The sequence below is a fragment of the Callospermophilus lateralis genome, unplaced genomic scaffold (genome assembly GCF_048772815.1).
Source record: "Callospermophilus lateralis isolate mCalLat2 unplaced genomic scaffold, mCalLat2.hap1 Scaffold_132, whole genome shotgun sequence".
In the NCBI taxonomy this organism is placed as follows: Eukaryota; Metazoa; Chordata; class Mammalia; order Rodentia; family Sciuridae; genus Callospermophilus; species Callospermophilus lateralis.
In genome coordinates, this window is record NW_027512489.1 from 61,558 (window position 1) to 84,959 (window position 23,402).

General features: G+C 43.8%; 1 pseudogene; it reads right to left on the reverse strand.

Annotated features, from left to right (window-relative positions):
* Nucleotides 1-14,074: 14,074 nt before the first annotated feature.
* Nucleotides 14,075-15,599, reverse strand: LOC143640196 (heterogeneous nuclear ribonucleoprotein F-like; annotated as a pseudogene).
* Nucleotides 15,600-23,402: the final 7,803 nt, after the last annotated feature.

Here is a 23,402-nt window from a genome sequence, read left to right on the forward strand (position 1 = left end):
AAATACTTTACACCAAAAAAATCAAATAACGCAATTAATAAATGGGCAAGTGAATTAAACAGATACTTCTCAAAAAGAAATACATATGGCCAACAAATACATGAAAAAATCTTCAACACCATTAGTAATTAAGGAAATGCAAATCAAAACTACACTGAGATTTCATCTCACATCAGTCAGAATGACAGTCATCAAGATACAAATAATAAATCCTGGAGAGGATGAAGGGAAAAAAAGAAACAGTTTTACTCTGTTGGTAGAACTATAAAATTAGTATAATCACTATGGAAATCAGTATAGAGGTTCCTCAAAAGACTAGGCATGAAAGTACCATATGACCCAGGTATACCACTCCTCAGCATTTATCCTGAAGAATGAAAGTCATCTTACTGTAGTGAGGAATTTGAACCCATGTTTATAGCAGCACAGTTCACAATAGCAAAACTATGGAACCAGCTTAGGGGTCCACCAACAGGTGAATAAATAAAGAAAATGTGGTATACATACACAATAGAATTTTATTCACCCACAAAGAAAAATGAAATTGTGGCATTTGCAGGAAAACTGATGGAACTAGAGACCATCATGTTAAGCAAAATAAGTCAAAATCAGAAGGTCAAGGATTGCATGTTTTCTCTCATTTGCAGAAGCTAGAGAGAAAAAGGAAAAGAAGGTTGGGGGTGGATCTCCTAAAACTCAAAGAAAGATCAGTAGAGGAAAGGGACCAAGGGGTGGGAGGCAGGAAGTGAAGAGGGAAATGCTGGGGAGTGATATTAGCCAAATTATATTGCTATATTATGTGCATTTACAAATATGTAACAACAAATCCCATCAATATGTACAACTATAATGCAGCAATTAAAAAGGTGGGAAATAACAACAGCAAAAAGATCCTATTTCCAAATAAATTCATTCTGACATACTTGGGGTTAGCACTTCGTATGAATGGATGATACAATTCAACCATAACAGCAAGGATGTGGAGAAATTGGAACTCTCATATTTTGCTGGTAGGAATGTAAAACAGTACAGCCACTTTTAAAAACAGAATGGCAGTTTCTCAGAATGTTGAATATAATTACCATATAACCCTAATTTCACTCCTAATTCTATACCCCCCAAAATTGAAACATACAGAAGCATTCATCGCAGCATCATTCATAATTATCAAAAGTGGAAATAATCCAATTGTCCTTAAACTAATAAATGGATAAAGAGAATGTTATAATATATCATACAATGGAATATTATTTAGCAATACAACAAAGCACATAAATGCATGCTAAGTGAAAGAAGCCAATTACAAAAGACCATGATTTCATTGATATGAAATATTCAGAATTGACAAATCCATGGAGTCAGAAAGTAGATTTGTTGCCTAGGGCTGAGGAACTGGGAGGAAAGGAAGAGTGCCTATTAATGGGTGGTAAAAATGTTCTAAAACTGATTGTGATGGACTAGGGATATAGTAGAGTGCTTGCATAGCACGTAGGAGGCATTGGGTTCTATTCACAGCAACATACATACATACACAAACACAAACAAAGATGTAAAATTGATTGTGGTGATGGAAGCATGATGCTGAATATTCTAAAATGAATTGCACACTTTAAAAAATATTTTTAGTTGTAGATGGACACAATATTTATTTTCTTTTTTTAAATTTTTTTTATTAGTTTCTCAAAACATTGCAATGATCTTGACATATCATACATTTGATTCAAATGGGGTACGTAATCTTATTTTTTCACGTGTACAGATTGTAGGATCACATTGGTTATACAGCCATGTTTATACATAGGGCAATACCAGTGTCTATTGTATTCTGCTACCCTTCCTATCTTCTCTCCCCTCCCCTCCCCTCCTATCACCTCTTTCTACCCAATCTACTGTGACCCATTTCTCTTTTTTTTTCCTTCCCCCTCACACCATCTTATATGTAATTTTGCATAACAATGAGGGTCTCCTACCATCTTCTGTGCAATTCCCCTTCTCTTTCCCATTCCCAAGCACCATTTAATGGTAATCTTCTTCTCATGCTCTTCCACCCTGCTGTTTTGAGTCGCCCCCTGCTGAGAGCCATAGCCAAGTAGGAATGACACATGGTATTTTTGGTTGAAAGGTGACCCTGCTCAGGGATTAGGATGGTTCCAGATTTAGGGTGGATCCTGCTGGATTAGGGTGGCTCCAGGTTTAGGGTGGATCCTGCTGGGAACAGAATGTATCCTGCTGCCTCAGGCGCCTGCTCCTTGAGTTCCCGTTGAGTTCTCCCGGGGTTCTGAGAGTATTGGTACACGGAGCCCGATGGAGGGAGTGTATTTTCCCAGAACTTGCGTGTAGAGTGTTGGTGAGAGTCGGGAATAAAGAGTTGCTATTGGAATCTACAAGTTTTTGTGGTGGCTCGGTTATTTTGTGCCCAGACAGACTGCGGCATTTGGCGGCCCGTGCAGGGAACGTCTGAAGCTTGGAGGTAAGTGAAATTGCTCGCCCCTGAAGGAGAGCGAAAGAATGGGTGACCATTTCAAAAAACAATGTGTTCTTGTCTTGATTTATTTTGTTTTTATTTCAAGTCGCCTGTCTCTAGAACTTTCTCAGGCAAACTGGGGAAAATGGTTGACTCAAGGTTTGAAGTTGTTCACCTCCGAGGAAGAGAAATTGTTAGAGGAAGGAGGCACCCCAGTAAGACCAAGAACAGTTATGACATATGTTGATACAATACAAAAATGTAGCCCATGGCTTTTTAAGACGAGTTATTAAGTATATCAATGGGACCATCATGGTATCCTGTAGAAGGATTTTTCTTCAACAAGAAAGAGATGGCTAGTTCTGTTTACTACACTTGCCTAAGATCTTGGTTTTTACAGACATCTGATTAATTTACAAAGCTAAAGTGTTGAAACATTAACCACTAAATATAAAATCAAGTACTCTTATTAAGTTCCATAAGGTAATATATTTAAACATTATGTGTGTTTTCATAAATTGGTAAGTGAAAAAAAAGTTTAATATTGCTTTGTGTCTGTGTCTTTGCTGAAACAAGGTTACTAAGAGTTAAGATTCTATCAGGTGTAATTTATATACAAAGAGTATAAGAAGTTTCAGTTGGATTTCAATTACAGTATTATAGTACCATAAAAAACATGAAAGTATTTCATCTTATTAAAGTGGAGTAATTTGTCTAAATTCAAAAATTTTATAAGAGTTGTTTCAGAATGTGAATTTATAAAAAGGGTTAACAGCTACAAAAGAGATATAAAAAGATTCAAGATGTGGAAATGTATTTTAATATAAATGTTAAAATAAAGGAAATGTTTCTAGATGAGATAATCTCTGTGTGGTAAAGTAAAAAGTTGTAAAATGCCATTTAAAAAGATTTTGAGGAAACTAGACTTACTTTAAAAGCTTGAAAAAGGAAGAAAGAAGAAAAAGGTATTTGTACATGGCAGATTGAGACAAAACTTCTTAATGGAGTAAAAAAAAAAAAAAAGCCTTTAGTTGAAGGGCAGCCATGTAAACTAACATTAAGCGATTTAAACAGAATCTAAGCCTCGTTTAAAAGAGTGAAGCTGTAAGTGGTGAAAAAGTACATTTAAAAGTACAGTATAGATGATAATTGGAAGGCTTTAAAAGGTTAAATTGAAGGTGGTTAAGATGCCTTCATGATGGAGGAAAGATTGTGTCATTCAAAGCCTAGTTAATCTTAAAAGCATTACTTAAAAAAACAAACAAACATGAAAATGGGAAGATAATAGGATACAAACAATTTGGAGAAAGAATATTAGAAATTTGAAGTGAAAAACTTTGAAGACAGAAGTACAAAAGGTAAAAAAAAAAAAGATAGAAAAGATGTAGGAAGATAGAAAAGATGTAGGAAGACAAGAATTTTAAACCCACAAAATAGGAAGAAAAAAAAACTAGGAGGAAAAAAAGCAACTAAGGGTAAATATACAAACCTTAGAAGAAAACTAGAAGATAGAAACAAGATAAAAATGGTTAAAAATGTCAAATAAAGGTATTTCAGACAAAAAATACAAAAAGTAAGACAACTATTAGATACAGACATTCAAGATAGAAAAAGGTAGAAGAGAGAAGTTTAAAGTCAAACATTGGATAAAATAGAAGAACAAGGAGATTATTAGTAATTTTTTTCAAAAAGCCCATCAACTTTAATTTCTGGTGGTGCAGAAATTAGAAGTCTCAGATGAGGGTGTTAAAATTTATAGACAAGAGCCAATTTAGAAAACATTAAACTAGAAGGAAATTGGTTTAAAACCACATCAAAAAATTAAAAGGACTAAAGTAATTCTAAAAACTAAGGCAAAATGCTTTTGGAAGACTTGAATTTAAAAGGAGCTTTAAATTTCCAAAGGATGCATATAGGATATTTTGGAACATCATCCCTAAAGAAAAATAAGTTAATGTTTTACTTAACAGGAATCCCATACAATCCACAGGGATAAGGCATAGTTAAAAGAGCTCATCAAACTATTAAAATGTACTTATTAAAGCAAAAAGAGGGGATTGGGAAGGGGTATATATCCCCCAAAGATAAACTTAAAATAACGCTTTTTATTCTAAACTTTTTAAATTTGGATTCATCAGGACTTAGTGCTGCAGAAAGGCATATGTGTCCAAAAAATGTACATAAGCCTAAGGTACTTTGGAAAGATATTCTAACAGGAAAATGGAAAGGTTCTGACCCAGTGATTGTCTGGAGTTGGGGTTCTGTTTGTATGTTTCCACAGGGAGAACAGCAGCCAATTTGGATTCCAGAGAGACTAACCAAAGCAATTTCTACAGACAAAAAAGAAGATCATTTGACTCAAATCCATAACAGCTGATATTCAGAGCTCCAGCTTGGCTATTCTTACATCTGCGACAGTGATTAACCAGGATGCTTTTTTCAACATCTATTTTATTATTGCCTTTTCCCACATCATAAAGTTCTATTTTATTTTTTGAGCTCATACAAACCTAGGTTAATGTTTTTCTGATCAGTTTTATTTTTTGATTGTAGAATTTTTAAACATTGCAATGGAGATTTCACCTGTGTAATGCTACAAGGCCTTTACTATTATCTTATGTGTTGTATGTTTGTGTGCACACTTGTGTTTTGTGTTGTATGTCTGTATGTGCGTATGTCCATATATATGAGGAGCGCTCATGAAAAAATGGATCCAAATTTTTTTTTATTTCATGTGATTTTAATGGTTTAATTTAAACTGGGTAAACAGTTGTTGAGGATTGTTTTAATATGTATACAAATAAGGAGGTTAACAGATCTGTTTATTTACTTTCACCTTTCCTTTTCATTATATTTAATAATTCTGTTCAGGATAATGTAAATTGTTCAGAAAATTGTTTTCTTAGTACCTGTTGGAATGTTACATAATTTCTTTCTAGCATCATTGCCAGAATTCCTATCTTCATCCCAGTGCTGGTGAAGACAAAGATAAAACCAAACTACAGCTTCTATGATAGCTATCACAGTAAACTGTATAAACGGATGCATTAATGAATAATAACTCAACAAGTAATGCTCAATCAAGGAGTTAATTTACTTTGGGAGGAAATGGACATATTGATAGATTCCTCCACTTTGAACTGCTTGCAGAACTTGCCTGGACTATGTATCACTTATATGCATTGTGAACTATCTGTTGGTGCAGCGAATTGTGGTAGTGCTGGCGTATCTTTGCTGATGGTGTCACCAGTGATACAATTTTTCCCAAGGAGCCGTCAATTGGCTTGGTGTTGTGGCATTTCTGTATCCTCCTCCCTTCTGCTAGTGATGGTCTAAATTTTGGGGGCCAACAGAGGTGAGGCAAAGAACCTCACCCCCCCACTGGCACCAAGGCCAAATTTGGGGGCCAACAGAGGTGAGGCAAAGAACCTCACCCCCCCACTGGTGCATAGGCCTATCCACAAGTATGGCAGTGTGCTGGATCGGTAGTCAGTGACAGGTATGATCCAATTGAAGTGGTACCAACATAAGACAGGAGGCTGACACCTAGAGGTCAGCTCATCCGATGACAGGCAAGAACCATATGTTGAATTGGACAACCTAACAGGCACGGTCCCTAAGCCACATTGCTTGTTGTTTAATTAATCAGAAGGGGGGAGATGCTGAGAGCCATAGCCAAGTAGGAATGACGCATGGCATGCGAAAATACACTCCCTCCACCGGGCTCTGTGTACCAATACTCTCAGAACCCCGCGAGAACTCAAGGGGAACTCAAGGAGCGGGTGCCTGAGGCAGCAGGATACGCCCTATTCCCAGCAGGATCCACCCTAAACCTGGAGCCACCCTAATCCAGCAGGATCCACCCTAAACCTGGAGCCACCCTAATCCCTGAGCAGGGTCACCTTTCAACCAAAAATGCCATGTGTCATTCCTACTTGGCTATAGCTCTCAGCAGCCCCCACCCCTTATATCAAAGAAGACATTCTGCATTTGTTTTTTTAGGGATTGGCTAGCTTCACTTAGCATAATCTGCTCTAATGCCATTCATTTCCCTGCAAATGCCATGATTTTGTTATTTTTTAGTGCTGAGTAATATTCCATTGTGTATAAATGCCACATTTTTTTTATCCATTCATCTAGTGAAGGGCATCTGGGTTGGTTCCACAGTCTAGCTATTGTGAATTGCGCTGCTATGAACATTGATGTAGCTGTGTCCCTGTAGTATGCTCTTTTAAGGTCTTTTGGGTATAGTCCGAGAAGGGGAATAGCTGGGTCAAATGGTGGTTCCATTCCCAACTTTCCAAGGAATCTCCATACTGCTTTCCAAATTGGCTGAATCAATTTGCAGTCCCACCAGCAATGTACAAGTGTACCGTTTTCCCCACATCCTCACCAGCACACTTGTTATTGTTTGACTTCATAATGGCTGTCATTCTTACTGGAGTGAGATGGTATCTTAGAGTGGTTTTAATTTGCATTTCTCTGATTGCTAGAGATGGTGAGCATTTTTTTCCGTGTATTTGTTGATTGATTGTATATCCTCCTCTGAGAAGTATCTGCTCAGATCCTTGGTCCATTTGTTGATTGGGTTTTTTGTTTTCTTGTTTAATTTTTTGAGTTTTTTGTATACTCTGGAGATTAGAGCTCTATCTGAAGTGTGAGGGGTAAATATTTGTTCCCAGGATGTAGGCTCCCTATTTATCTCTCTTATTGTTTCTCTTGCTGAGAAAAAACGTTTTAGTTTGAATATGTCCCATTTGTTGATTCTTGATTTTAACTCTTGTGCTATAGGTGTCCTGTTAAGGAGTTTGGAGCCTGACCCCACAAGATGGAGATTAGAGCCAACTTTTTCTTCTATTAGACACAGAGTTTCTGGTGTTTGATTCCTAGCTCCTTAATCCATTTTGAGTTAACTTTTGTGCAAGGTGAGAGAAAGGGATTCAATTTCATTTTGTTGCATATGGATTTCCAGTTCCAGTTCTCCCAGCTGAGAATAGGACCCAGTGCCCAACATGTGCTAGACAAGTGCTCCACCAGCCCCTTGAAATTTAAATTATTGTGAATCATACCTAAATAAATTTATTTAAACATCAACAAATCTCAAACTCTCTACCATGAAAACACAAATTTAAAGGAAAGGGACATTTCAGCAAAACAACAACAACAACAAAAATCCAAAAACCATAATCAGAAGGTGAGCTCCAGAATGGCAGGAATTTTTGCCTGATTTATTCCCTATTGTATCTCCAATACTAAAACAATGACTGGCAAATAGTTGGTTTAAATAGTATCAGGACAGGGCATGGCCCATTGGAAAAATCAAAGATCAACATGTACGGACTGGAATGACATTGTAGAATAGGTCCTACTGTTCCTAAAAGCAGTGAGGAAACCACTGAAGCATTTTAAATGGAGGTGGATCAGATTACATTTGAAAATAACACTGAAAGCAGAGGAGAATCGATTAAGGATTGAAAAGTTGGATTTAGCAACAAAGAAGTTGTTAGCGACCTTGGAAAAATCAGTCCAGGTAGAGATGGGGTGACTAATTCAGAGAATTGGAAAGGAAGTAGAAATGGTAAAATTATACTACATTTGGTAAGGTCTCTCCCTATTCCCTATAAGTTTCCAGGGAAACAGACCAAAAATATACTTGGCTTAAGAAGTAACAAAAGACATGTTCCCATGCATATTCACACACAGCCGGTTCACCAGTGGATTCCAATTCTGTTCAAGGATTGCACACTTCTCACCCTAACACAGAAGGAAGACCCAAAGCTATAGTTCTTCAGCCCTATGGTAGTCTTTCTTCATGAGAAGGATGTGCAAGGGTATAGAGAAAGGTCACTATAGTTTGTGATTTGGAAGCACTTCAAAATCACACTTGTTTCCCTTTTAGCTTTATCAGGCTTCTCATCTGGACCACATACAACCCAGAACCCAAAGCAGACCAAATGAACACACTCAAGCCCTACCCACTGAAAGGCAGTGAGAAGCTTTGCAATAGAGCACTAGGCCTTGGTGTGACTACATGTCTGAAAGGAGAACAGAAAGAGCTATGTTCTAGCTCTAATTCTGCCACTCACAGTGAGAAAGCCAGGCACAAGCAACTTAACTACTCTAGGCTTACATCTTCTCAACAATTAAGAGAAGAAACATATTCCCTGCCCTAATCAGAGTAGTTAGGAGGATGCAACAACCATGCAAGGGCAAATCTAGATATTTTGAGGCCAGAGCTTATGTAATTTCATGGGGCTCATAAAGAAAAAGAATTAAAAATTAAAAATACAAAAATAGGTACAGGGGCTGGAGATATAGCACAGTTGGTAGAGTGCTTGCCTTGCATGCACAAGGCCCTGGGTTCAATCCCCAGCAACACACACACACACACACACACACACACACACACACACACACACACGTAGGTACAAATATGAATATTTGAGGAAAAAAATTATATCAAACTACTATGCTTGGCATGCCACTATATATTTTCCTCCCTACATTTCTGGCTGCATATTTTTGGGAGAAGTGGCAGGATAGGGTCTCATTATGTTGCCCAGATTGGTCTCAAATTCCTGGGCTCAAGTGATCCTCCCCTCTCAGCCTCCTAGGTAGCTGGAACTACAGATGTGCCCATCAGGCTGGGCTTGATTATGTATATATTTTCAATGCCTCTTTAGCAGCAACAATTTTTTATGGAGAGAATAGGAAGCTCAATTAGTCTTTCCTCTCATGGTTGGTCAAAATTTGTTCACTAAAGTAGTTTCTCCTTATTTTCAGGAGATATGTTCTAAGACCCCCAGTGGATGCCCAAAACCATAGACTGTGACAAACCCTGTTTTCCTATACATATGTACCTATGATAAAGTTATAAATCAGTCACAGTAGGAGGCTAACACTGGGGAATGGCAGCATATGCCTGTAATTCCAGCTACCTTGAAGGCTGAGGAAGGAGGATTGCAAATTCCAGGCCAGCCTGAGCAATTTATCAGGTTCTTGTCTCAAAATAAAAAACAAAAGGACTGGCGATGTAGCTATAGTAGAATCCATGAGTTCAATCTCCAGTTCTGGGGTGTGGGCAGGGGAAGAAAGAGAGAGATTAACAACAATAAGTAATAACAAAATAGAACAATTATAATATACTATAATAAAAGATATTTAAAATTGAATTGTTTATTTCTGGAATTTTCCACTAATATTAAAACCACAACTGTCCACAGGCAGCTGAAACTGAGCAAATGGGATAAAGGGGGTGGGAATTAATGTATTGCTAGTTCAGAAAAAATTCTTTCAGTCCCTCAACTCCTTATTTTAGGAAGGTTGCCAAATTTGGAGTAGTAATTTCTATGAAGCTTTCCTATGAGCTATAATTTCAGGGAATTCCATATTTGTCCCATGGAGTGCAACTCTTTTACAGCTCCCAATTCTTGTGATGCTGGAAGTCCTAGGACCAAAAACCTCTTGGATGTTAGGTTACCACATTAGTAATTCAGTGCAATGTGGATTAGGGAGTACTCCCACTGGAAAAGTAAAAATAATAACTTAAGTAAACACAGGAGCCATATGAATTCATCCCACTAAACTCAAATTCAGAATATTCTCTACCCCAAAATACCTAAAAAGCATCCACAGACACATCAATGCCCCTAGATAGGAGAATTCACAATGGAAAGAGGCAGTGGTGTTAGCAGATTTGGAATAAAGTATCTTCGTTTTGCTAGTTTTCTACAAATATAACCGTGTTGAGTAAGTTGCTAAGACCCTTTTCCAAGGCCATGGAAGGGGAATGGACGAGAGGGTCAGAAGCTGTAGTTACGTTAGCGTTGGGGCAAAACATTTCTCGGGTCAGGAATACTCTTAACTAGCCGAGCCAAACGGAGGGGTGTTATAGAGTAGGAGAGAGGCTGGGCTGAGCTGGAGCGTTTCCCTGGTTCGGGACCTACGCCGGGGCAAAGTGAGGCCTCGCCAACCTGCCAACCTGCGTCCCAGAAAACGCAGGTCCAAGGGAGCTGCCCAAGGCATGATGTTGTTCTCCCAACCAAACCCCCGTGAAGGGTCCCCGCTGACCCAGCTCTGCCCACCTGCGGCTCTTTTCCCAGAGAGGACCGCGACCTCCGACGTACCGGACCCTCCGCGGGTCTCAAATTTCAGAAGGAGCGCGCTCTCTGGGGCCCGCCCCTCACTTCCGGTCTGCGCTACCTTGGATCTCGCTAGATCTCGCGATAGCGTGTCTTCTCGCCTGCGGGAGCCACCCGGAACAACGCCCACGCGGGGCTGTGGGTGCTGGCTCTCCATTGGCTTTAGGGTCGAGTCTCGTCCCCTGGCCGGTTTTGGAGCAACTCAAACATGGCTATCAAGGCCGCCGGTTCATTTTCAACTGAACCCAGCCCGAAAGGTTCCGATTGGGAGGCGAGAGGTGGGGAGCGTCCGAGTCTGACCGCTGCCCTCGTGGGTCTCTGCCTTGCAGGGGTGATCCAAGGTCTCACAGATGCCAGTGACTTCCAGTTCTAGGCGCTCACTGTGCGGCAACACCGGGCTGTACCGCGCCCCTTGCCCACAATGATCCCAAGAGAAAGGCATGATTTTTTTTTTAAACCCTTGTTATAGAACTGGGGAAGGAGTCTCAAAAGAATTAAGGAACCTGCCAAGAGGCAGAGAAAACGAGGTTGCTTAGGTTCGAACTCAGACTCGCTCCGGCTCTAAGGCCTCATTTCTGAGGTAGAGCAACTTCACTACAGGACCTTCACCCCCTAGATTCCTGGGTGACCTGAAGCTCAGTGAGAAATACCTGGGCTTTGGGTCCTCACAGACTGGGTGCATATGAAAATCCAGATAAGTCCTTTGTTCTGTGACCTTGGACAACTTTTTTTTAACCTTTCTGAGACTCATTCTTCAGCCGATAGATGGGGTAATAATAATACATCATAGAATTATTGTGAAGGTTAGATGTATATTCAGATCTCTCCATAATAAACTCCCAGTAATTGGAAACTATGGTTATTAATTATCTTTTAATTCTCTTACATGTTGTACATTGTTCAATGTGTAGGAAGTGCTTAGTAAACCATAAGTGAATGAATGGAGGAAAACGTGATTCTGGCCAGACACCAGGTGGTCCTCACCTCCAACCATTAATCTCTTCAGGGATGTAATACTATCTGAAAGGGCTTCCAGTGATAAATGTCTGTTCATCATTCTTTTCTCGAATAATGGTGTGGGTGGGGTGGAGAAAGAATATCAATCTGTTATTGAAGTAACATATTAAATAAAAGAAGTAGTAATATACTAGTAAGTGCACAAATTTTAAGGGCACTTAAGTTTTTAACCAAATGAATGCAGTGTAAGTAGGAGCCTGATGGGGAAACAAGATATTATCAGCTCCCAGAATCCCCTTTCTGGTCACTTTTTCCCCTGCATGGGTAACCACTCTCTTGCCTTCTAACAGCATACATTAGTTTTGCCAGACTTTGCTTTGGATTTAACTGGAATCCTATAGCCTGCACTCTCCCATCACATCCCAGAAATCCATCAGAGGAAGTCCAAAAAGAAACCAGTAGAGTTGCCTTTCACCAGGTCAAGTCTGCTGCCCAATGCCACCCATCTCTTCATCACCATCACCTACTGCCTCTCTGCCTGCCAGTGGCCAGCAGTCTGGCATACTTCCCTTTTAGTGTGTCTCTCTGTCTCTCTCACCACCTAAGGTGAGAAAGCACCTTAAGTTTTTTATTCTCAACTCTTTCATAAAGAGTTCCTACAACAGAGACAACTATGTCTCCCATACCCCCAATTTTTCCTTCTCCATCAAGAAAGCCCTGAGGAAGTGGAAATAGTCATGTCCAGCTTCATGTTATTCCAAAGAAGACTCTTCTGTCTGCCCCTTTCCCTTCCAGCAAAACCTCTTTTTCCCTCAGGGTAATGAGCTCTTGAGGCTTCGGTTGATCCTGTCTGCATTCTGGTGTTCACCACAGTCTCCCAGCCCACCAGACATGTCTGTTCTGGAGCCCCATGGTGGACACCTGAAGGATTCCTGGTGCCATGGTGGTTAAAGGATATGGCCTAAGGGTGTGGGTGTTCTGCCTCAAGAGGGCAGTGTTGCCTAACACCACAAGGCAGTCCTGTCCAGAAACCCCATTACACAGATATTATCATCAAATCCATGTAACAAGAGGAGAGTAAGGCTTAGAGAAGTTTAAGGGATTTGTCTAAAGCCATGTAATTCTTAGATGATGGGCGTGTACCTCAAAAGTGCCATTTGATACAGGTCTAGAAGTCTGGGTATCATCATTCAATGGTACTAACAGGGACGAAAAAAATAGACTGGTAGATAACATATATGTTATATCTCATCCTCAAAACAATTCAAGGAGAGAGGTGTTTTTATTACCACATAGCAGGTGCTGATATGGAAATCCAAGGTCATGCCCACCCTCATATTATTCTGAAGAAACTCTTCAGTCTGCCCTTTTCCCCTCCAGCAAAACTGAGATAAAACTGATTCAACCCTTCTACCCCACAGGCTGATTTCAAAACCTGGCTCGCTCAACTGCTCAGTGCCACACTAGTCAGAAGGATTTTGACAAGCAAAGATATAAGTGATCATGTGTCTGGGACAGGACAGTGGGGCAACATTCCCTAGAAAGCCAAACACTACAAAAGGGTTGTTTCAGCTCACCATTACTGAGTAACAAACCACTCCAAAATTTAGTGGCTTAAAATAATTTTTTATTATCTCTCGCAGTCATGGGTTGACTGTATTCTGCTAGGCAGATCTTACTTGGGGAGAACTCAACCAGTTACAGTTAGATGGAAGCTGGTACTGGACTATCTAGAGATCTGAAGGGTCTACCAACTTGACTCTCAAAGGTAGGGTTGGTATTTTTGTTTTGTTTTGTGTTTGTTTGTTTGTTTGTTTTTTCAATATGTGGGATTGAATCCAAGGGCACCTTGCCACTGAACTACATCCCCAGCCCTCCTTTTATTTATTTATTTTTGTGTGTGTGAAAAAGTCTTTAAGAAAAAAATTTAGTTAACAAAAAATTTAACAAGTTTCACTTAGCAAAATACACCCAAAAGGAAATCACAATACAAAGAAAGTTTTAAGTCAAGGCCTCACCAATTCCTACAGTATTAGTATTGTATCTCAGTTCTCAAAACTAACTTTAAAAAGCTTAATCTTAACCTAAAAATTTTAAATGAAGAAGAAGAAAAAAATAGAACAAACATGAGAAATGTTTCTCTTTGAATTAGGGATCTAGCACCTTTGAGTTCTCCAAAAAAGTACATCTCCCCAATGTGTTCACTGTGGTGTTGTGTAAAAGATCCACATTTAACATACTTAAAACTACTTTAACTCAGATAACATCACTCTGAAGTATACTACCAAAATGTTAATCAAGAAAAGCAGAAGAAAATAGTTTTAGTTTACTCAGTATCACATGCTAGAAGAAAAGTTTGCATGAGAAAACACTGAAGAGGTAATTTTTTAATCCAGATTTCACAAACTCATGATGTAAAATGGGTCCCACATTCTCTAATTATAAACTGCTTTCACTGCTTGTTGGCTGCCTATGAAAATTTGATTGAAATAACTCAAATGTTACAACAAAACTAGTAATATCCACCCATGCTGTTCTGACCGCTATAGCCAGCCCCATAACAGCTACTCACTGACTGGCTCTCCAGGCCACTATAGGTGGCCTGGGCAGCTGACACCCCCATGCCCTGCATCACCTGGCTGCTATAAACCCCATTGCTGGCCCCTGTTGTTGAATTCAGGATGAGTTCTATGTATCTGTGCTACATGTTGGCCCTGTCTTTTGACGTAGCTGCCACAGCTTCTTCATGGGTGGCAAACTCAACATCTGCTTCGCCCGTCACTTTACCATCAGGGCCAATCTCAATATGGACTCTCACAGGGTTGAGTGGAGAGAAGAAGTTGTAAATGTCGTTCTCTGTTGCTTTGTAGGGCCGCCCCCTCATGTGGACACAGTGGCCAGTGGTGCTCTGCACTGTGAATTCACCATCTCCATATCTATGGTCATACATTCCTGAGAGACAGTAACTGAGGTCTCTCCCAAACAGGTCGGTGGTAAAGCCGTAGCCATCACTCAGGCCGCTGTACTCCTCATAGCCCCCATAGCCTGCACTGTAGGCACCAGACCTCATCCTCTCCAGGCCCGCCTGCTTCTCGATACCAATGTACCTCCCAGCTGTGCCTGGCCGGTCATAGGTCCCCGGCCGCTGCACAGACATGAACTTCAGATGCGGATCAGAATATGACCTAACTTCCTCCTGGCTGCTCTTAAACTAAACACTTCGATATACCTATGCCCTATTCTCTCCTTGTGCTTCCCTAGAGCCTTTTCAGCTAATTCCTGTGAGGCAAACTGCACGAAGCCCTCCCCTGTAATCTTGCCCTCGGGGTCCACAGGCAATGTGATCCCGTTTGGCACAATTTCCAACCCTGAGAAGAACTGAACGATTTCTTCCTTTGTGCATCCAAACGGGAGTCCCCGAAGCTGCACGAAGCCGTCATTGGCAGTGTCGGCGCTGTTTGGATCACTGTGCTTCAACACCCAACCCATCTCAGTTCTGTGCGACTTGAACACCTCCATGTACCGGTGTCCCATGCTTTCCCTGTCTTTTTTCAGGGCCATTTTTACATCATCTTCTGATTCAAGTTCAACAAAAGCCTCACCACTCTGACTGCCTTCTCTAGTGTAAATGAAATGGACACCTGCAACCCCATTGTGAATTGTGCAGTTGGAGAAAAAGTTCTGCACGTCCCCAATTGAGCAGGACCAGGGCAGGCCACAGAGTTTGACCACAAAACCTTCACCTCCCTCAGGGCCCAGCATCATGGACACTTGACAAGGCAGATGTCAGACAAGCTTGGGCACAGGTTTCTGTGGCTCAAGAAAAGATGGAGGCCTTCAGTGGGAGACACTTAAAGTAGGTAACAAATTGTCCACTGAGGAAGGTAGGGCTGATTTCTTTCATCAAGTAAGCGCAGCTCGCAGCCAGAGAACCTCAAATTCCACGGACGCTTAGAAACGTAGAAGGCTCTGGGGAAAGTCCAGGTGCATCTTTTTTGTTCTTAACCTCTAGGAGCAGGGGACAAACGCAGAGACCGGTGCTCTGGGAACACGCGCCGCCATGTGGAGGAAGAAAAGGCCCTCCTTTTATTTTTGAAGTTGGGACAGCATCTCATTAAGTTACCCAGGCTGACCTCAAACTTTTGATCCTCCAATTTAGATAACTCTTTTTAATCGTGTGTCTCGCAACTCATCTGAATTGGCTGAAACAGATGGGGACTGTCCAGACATTATTCTCTCTCCAAACAGCCTTTCCATGTGACTTGCTTAAATTTTCTCACAGCATGATGGTCTTAGGTAGATGGAACTCAGACATAGTGACTGGCTTCCCCCAAAGGAACATTCCAAGAGACTAAAGCAGAAACTGCAAGAATTCTTAATACCTCTTCTCAGAAGTCATGCAGGACCATTTCCACAGCCTATATCAATGAAAATGAATCACAGGACCAGCCCAGATCCAAGGGGAGGGGACAATACAGAGGTATGACACATGATTCATTGGGCTCATCTTTGAAGGCTAATTGTTACAGGGGCTAAGGCAGGAAGGGAACTGCATGCAGTCATGCTTCAGTGGAACATGGCATGCAAGGGAGAAAGACAGGGGTGATAATGGCAGATGGTGGAGGTCTCAGTGATGTTCTCAGGAACTTGTATGTGAATATGCACTGGGGTCTTTAGCTGACCAGCATCTGAGCCCCTGACCTATGTTGGTGAATCCTCCTTAGAATAAGTCTTAGTGGGAAGTCAAATATTTGCTCCCCTGATCCTGAGCAGAAAGGGCATAGCCAAATCAGTGTTCCCACTTAGAACTTTGAACCTTCAGTAAGTGAACCAGGAAGGCAGAGGACTATTTATAATTAAGGAGCTACAGCCCCTGGAGCCCATGGGTTGTAGCTCCCAAAGCAGAATGCTCCTGAGACAGGACTTGGCTGAACAGGAACTAAACTGGGAAATTTTAGCTCTAGATCCAATAATAAGGCAATGAGCAAAACACCCAAAATCTGTGCTATTGTTGCCAAAGACACATGACCACATCAAATCAGGAAACAACAGATAAACCCAAAGTAAGGGACATCATCCCATATAACTGGTCTGTAATCTTCTAAACTGTCCTGGTCATGAACATAAAGGAAGGCTTAGAAAGTGTGTCAGATGGGAAGAGACAACAAAGACATAATAACCAAATGTAAAAAAATTCTGGACTAGAATTTTATTATAAAGGATATTATTGGGCTAACAGATGAACACGGAATAAGGTCTTAGAGGCATTAGATAGTACTAATGCATCAATGTTAATTTTCTGGTTTTGAGTATTGTATTAGGTTATAAAGGAGAATATCTATTTGTAGGAAACATGTATTAAAGCATTAAAGAGTAATGGGACATTGTGTAGGCAGCTCACTCTTATGTGGTTCAGGGACATGGGAAGTTCTTTGTACCACTGTAACTTTTCTGTACCTTCAAAATTATTTCAAAAGAAAAATACAAAAAATCCTCACACCTAGGCACATTGTGCTTGGTACAAATATTAAAGTCAAAGGTGAAAATATGGAAGGTAGTCAACCTAATTAAATTCATAAGAATACAAACAGTGCTCCATATCAATTATTGTCACCATCAAACTTATCTGTTTGCTTTTTATATTGTGTATTAGAGAAATGTCCATATTTTTAGATCATTGTGCAAATGTAGTTTTTATTTCTCCACATTCAGTTTAATATGTTATGTGGGTTATGAATAAAATTAAATGGAGCTAACCCACACACACACAAAAAAAGACAAAGACAAAGAGTGAATGAAGTTTCTGAGGCAGTGGAGAATGAGGAGGACTAGGCAATACATCATTCAAGGTGGTGGATGGATTGCCTACACCCAAGGATAGAGTGGTTACAGATATGCAATGTTGCAAAGACATCGAAAAGGACTGGAACTGAGAAAAAGGTGTTAAAATTTTTATAAATTTTATGTATTATTAATCATGACAACATCTTCGTACATAAGCAGCACAATACAAAATAAATCAGTTATTATAACTACCCACAGTACTGGATGTGCATATGGGTTTGAGGATGCTTCTTGGCTTTCCTGGTGCAGGAATTCAGGACTTCTCACTATAAATCATTGTTATTTTTAAAAGAAAATTCCAATAGCATAATCATAGCTCTTATCAACCAGATCTTCCAAAACCTAGTTTTAAAAATATTCTAATAATTTGATTTTCCATTTTGGGTCAAAATGTTCTGCACATGGAATCATTGCTGTGCCCAAGTAATATGGGTTCGTTATAGACAAAGGAAAATGCAAATAGAGAACACATTTTAAATCACCTACAATCTCTCATCCAAAATAATTTATTAGCATTTGATGCCTATTTTAGACTTCTAAAATGGAAATCGCATCTATACATTTTTGTTGCAGTAAAAGAGGGATCCTGCCCCGTGCTATGTTATGTGCCTAGCATCCTCCTCCCCAATGTAGAGCAAACACTGTCTCAGTCACTAAATATACTTCAACCACCTTTTTTTTTTTTTTTTTTTTTTTTAAGAACGCGGCGAGGAATTCCATTGAGCAAACGGGCGGTGTCTTATGTAATCATGTTCCTATTTTAGGACTTTTACGTTGGGCGCGGAGCGAAGGTTCGCAGGATGTGCGGTCCGCGCTCCGACGTCTAGGGAAAGAAGCTGGGAGGTCTGGGAACTGTTAGGTCGCTGAACAGGGTTCAGTATGCAGGGACAAAGGAAAGAGGGTCAACAAAGCTGTGACGGGCGGAGAGCACAGGGCCTGGGATTTGGAAGCGAGGCAGAGAGCAGGTAGTTCCCAAGAGCAAAGACACTGAATGGTGGAATCCGAGACCCACCTGACTGGAGCTAGACCTCCAGCCCCCCCGCAGCTGGAGGGTGGTCCAGGCCCTGAAGTTGGTGCGCTGCAGCTCTGCACCAACAGAGGGCGCCGTGTCCTCATCCGTTTGTGGTGGGCGGCTCCCAGCTGTAGGCCAGATGTGGACAGCTGGACTGTGGTAGGCGCGAAGCTCTACCCGAGTCCCTGCAGAATAGCCGGCGGGGGCAGAACGAAGAAGGGACAGCAGTGGGCAAGGATGGTGGTAGAAAAATCCACTGTCGCTGCTCTGTAGACTCCCGGATTGTCTTCTGTAGAAATAGGAAGCTTCTTTCCCAAAGAGGGCGCCGTTTTTTTGATTCCCACAAAAGGCGCTGGCAGCAGCCCTGGGGCTGGCTCAGCAAGACCTAATTGGGTCCAATGGGCGGGGCGCGGGACCAGGAGAGACCCACGCGGCAGTCGGCGGCGGGAAAGAAAGCTGGTCTTGAGGGCCTTGAACTTTTTTGAGTATGCAACCTGAGATTCCAGACGCTCCAACATACATGCACGCAGGCGTGAGCGCGCGCACCAGATCTTCCCAGAGCTCTGTCTGCCCTCGGTGCCGTGTGCATTCACGGAGTGAAAAATTGAGGCTCTGCAGGACCGAGCACTGAGAGACCCTTCCTCCCTATCCTCTAGAGTTGAGAAGTGGGGCTAGAGGGCCACAGCTAACAACCCTAGGACCAGTGATAACCCCAGGATCCCCACCCCTTAACTTGCCTGTTGTCCCCACTCCCAGGCACTCCTCAGGCTCCAGGGTAATCAGCTGCTGCGCTCTGCTGTAATTGCTGGTGCAGACCCGGCCTGGCGGAGGACAGGCGGGCGGGCGGTGCAGGGGCGGGCGAGGGGCTTAATTGCAGGGCTTCTGCAAGCAGTCTGGGCCGCAGCCCCACCTGGGGGGAGGGGACAGGCCCAGAAGCTCAGCAGGCCCGGCCTTGGAAGAAACCTTTTGGGTTGGTAGTTGGGGATCCCTTCTCTGAAACGGTGAATTGGGGCGTTGAACCCCAGCAAGGGTGTGGGGTGGGGGGCGGTGAGGGAGGGAGAATGCCTGGCAAGAGCTGCAGGACGGGGACCGATTGCAGACTTCCCACCCCAACCTCAGAAGCCCCATTCGTCTTGTCCGAGACTCCTGCCTTGTTCTGACCACCGCTGCTCCCCTTTCTGCCGCCCCCGTCACCCCCCTTCTCATATCCCCAGGGCGCTCCCACCCTAGGGAAGAATGTGCCCTTCTAGCGCACCCTTGCCATGGTAACGGCACACCCCCACCCCCGCGTACCACAGCGGCGGGGCCTGGCCCAGCGGGCTGCAAAGTGTACGTGTGGTGGGGTGGGGGCGCCTCCCAGAGCGGTGGACACACCTCGGCTGTCCTCGTTGCCACAGCAACCAGTGGCGTTTGGAAGTATGCAGCCGCAAAATGGACAGGGGCTCTCTTCACTACCCCTTACCCTTCTACCACACCAGCAGGGGACCCCAGCTCCAGGGAAAGACACCCCCTCCCCAATTTCAAGGAAAAGGTCCAGAGAGGGATAGTGGAGTGTCCAGGCCTCTAGGACTCCAGAGGCGAATCCAGGAGAAACAGGCAGCCTGAGGGTCCCAGAGAACCTGGAAAGAGAGCCCCTGTCACCAGCTCTGTCCCCCTCCCGCAGCATAACCCAAGGGGGGCGCTGGCAGCAGGAAGCCAGGGAAGAGCCCGGAGGCACGCTGGCCCCACAGCAGAGCGGTGATTACAGGGACCTGTCCCTCCCGCCCCCGGCTCCCACTCTCATTAAGTCATTTTTTCCCCTGTTGGAAAGTCCCTGTGCAGGAGCTGGGGCGACCGCAGGCAGCTGCCGGCAACCACATGAGAAGGGGGGGTGAGAGGGGATGACTTGGGCCACGAGACTAGGGCCTAGGCACTCTCCAACGTGGAAGGCCCCCTGCGGGGGTGGCTAGTTGGGTATGCATTAATTCGGGGGAAGGAGGGAAGCCTGGATGACCCTGACCTTGCTTCTCATGGGGTATTCCCTTGGCCCCCAAGTCTACCTTTGAATGCCTCTTCCCTCTACCCCCAGGTTCCTTGGGTGCCTGAAAAGCCAGAAGCCTAGGTTCTGATCCTACTCAGCCTGACTATCTCCACCTGACCCTTAACCTGGGCACTGCCTGCTGATCTGTCCAGCACACTCATTCCCTATTTGCTCCCTCACTCCTTTGGGGACAATCTAGATCCAGTAGGATCTACTACTACTTCTGCCCACAAGAGCGTGACCTAGTGTCCACCAGGTGAAATGTATTGGGGGTAAAAGAGGTTCTTTTCTCCTCTGAATGATCTCTGCTCACATTCTGTTCCTATTTCTAAGGCTCACCCTGATGTTCCCCAAGCTGTTGGTAAGTTCTCCTCATCTCAACTCTACCTTCCCACTTAATTTCAGCCTATTTCCCCTATTTCCAATATGTACATCAATACCCTTCAGCCAGTATGCATAAGCCCAGTGCCTCTCAGACCCCATTTCCCCATCCCCCATCACTTTCATGTCTCCCTTTAGGACCCTTGCAAAGTCCTACACACCCCTTTTCATTGTGACTCTAGCCTTGGTCCCAGGACTCAACTTCTGGCCCAGGGAGAGGATGGGAGGATGACCAACACCCTATACTGTCCCTTTCCAAACTTTTCCTCCCCTTCTTTATGGCTCAGGCTGACATAGATCACCATGACCTCACCCCTAGAACAGGTCCCCTCCCCTACAGCTCAGTATCCAGCCCCCGTCCCCCTTGCCACCCACCCTTGCCTCCAAGGCAGCATGTTCTACAGTGTTGGGGCTCCTACCTTATTCCCCCAACTTGATCCTAGAGTTCTCACTTCCAGTCCGTCCCCCCCATGCCCCACACCCAGGTCTGTCCTGCATAAGGCTGGGAGGCAGCAGAGGGTGAGGTCAAGGCCAATGCCCTACTGGACACTACTAGGGGTGGGGGTAAAACCCCCAGCCGGGCCCTAGGGACTCCAGTTCCCCCAGCCTGCTTCTCCTTCCTGGGATGGGAGGGAGGAAGGGGGCAGGGAACCCAGCCCCCACAGCCCTCTCCTGAATGAACAAGAGGAAAGGAATGAGGCAGGTGTGTCTGGCTGCTCCTGCCTACCCCTCCTCCCTGGGGACTCTCACAAGCCTGCCTGTCTTTGGGGGGATGGGGAGAGAAACCCTGTTCTCCACCGAGGCAATGGAATTGAGCCCTTGGAAGGGTCTCCTGCCTTGGGCATGCCTGGGAGCTGCTGGGGTGCCAGCAGAGGAAGCACAGGGAGCTGCGGCCAGCTAGGGAAGGCAAATCTCCCAGTTGGAGGGCCCACAATGGGCATCACCCTGATAACCTCCTTTTCTTTTTTACTCCACCCATGGGTAAGGAGACATGGAGCAGAGGTAGGGAAATGTGGGGGATTTTTGCAGGCTAACAATTGGGGAACAAGATTTTGTCCTTGTCTTATTTTATCAAGAGGGATGCCATTTGTGAAAAACAGGCAGCCAGCAGGGTCCTTAACTGTGAGCATAAGGAAGCCTGGCTGAAATAGTTAAATTGTTCTTTCCCTGACATCCTGAGGGTCTGTTCCAGAAAATCATCAGATCTACAACAAGGAGAATACAACCCTGTACCAAACTGCCAGATCAGCAGGTCCTGATGGGGGCATGACCTACTAAGAGGGATTATTGACCTGCCAAGGGGCACCCTGAGCTGGGGCTCTGAGGGCACCAAGGCCCAGGAAAGATGGTCCCCCAGATCCTTATTGACATACCCTGCCTCTCCTCCTGCGCACTCAGGAGCCCAGAGATCCAGACAATGAGTCTGCAGCCCTCCCCCACCACCCTCTTCCCAGCCGCACCTCCTGGCCCCACCTGCTCCCCCGGGAGCTGGGCTGGGTTGAGCTGGGTCTTGCCCAGGATTATTCCTCTCAGAGTGCCTCCTGTCTCTGCCGACGGTTGCTGCTGGGCACAGCCACTCGCCCTGGCTTGTGGCAGAGGGCTCAGGCACAAAGTGGGCGGTTAGAACTCTGGCACAAAAGACCCTGCCTGGATCCAGTCCCTTTCCTACATATACACTGCCTCCATCCCGTCCAGGTCTCATCTCTGGTTTGGAAATGGCCTTCTAGCTGTCAGCTTGTCCCCCAGTTCTGCATAGAACAATCCATGTAGGAACCAGACCATGACACCCCCTGCTTAAGACTCTCTGCAGGTTCCCATTCCTCATAAATAAAATTCCAACTCCTTAACTAGGCCTAGAAAGACACATGATGTGACCTTTGCCCACCCTCTGAGCGCCTCTCTTGCCCATCAGTCCCTTGATTTCTTCACTCTAATTGCAGTGGACTCTTTGCTATTCCTCCAATAAGCAGAGGTCTTTTCCTCTTGGAACTTTTTCATTCCCCAGGCCTCTGCCTGGAAAGCCTTTCCCCTCAACCTCCATGAGGCCCTCTTTTCTACCTCACAGATCTCAGCATGAGTACCATGACTTCTGAGGCCTTCCCTGACCCCTGGTTTTATCAGAAGGGGTCCCCCTCTCCACATCCCTGTACACCCAGCACATAGCATTGTCTGAAATGACCTTGTTTGTGTGTTTCCTGGTTTATTGCGCATCTCCCTCAAGAAGAATGTAAACTCCTTTAGGGCAGGTGCTGTGTCTCTCTCTTATGCACACCTGTATCCCGGAACTCCCTCCCCATAGAGAGTGCCACAAAGAGAGTGCAAAATAAATATCTGTTGAATGAATGATGAGGGAAATGGTAAGGGGCAGAGGCCAGTGGGTGAGGATGACTGGGGCCTTTATATAGAATTACTTCAGCTCAGTCATGTCCAGTTCTTCTTTTTAATCTTCCTCCCCCTGCCCATCAGCTTCTATCCATTCCCTCCCACTCCAGGGGAAGGGGAGAAAGGATGGGCACAGACAGGCCTGAGGGGCTGGGCTGCCTGCTTGTGTGTCCTAAGGTATGGGGCAGTCTCCAGCCCAAC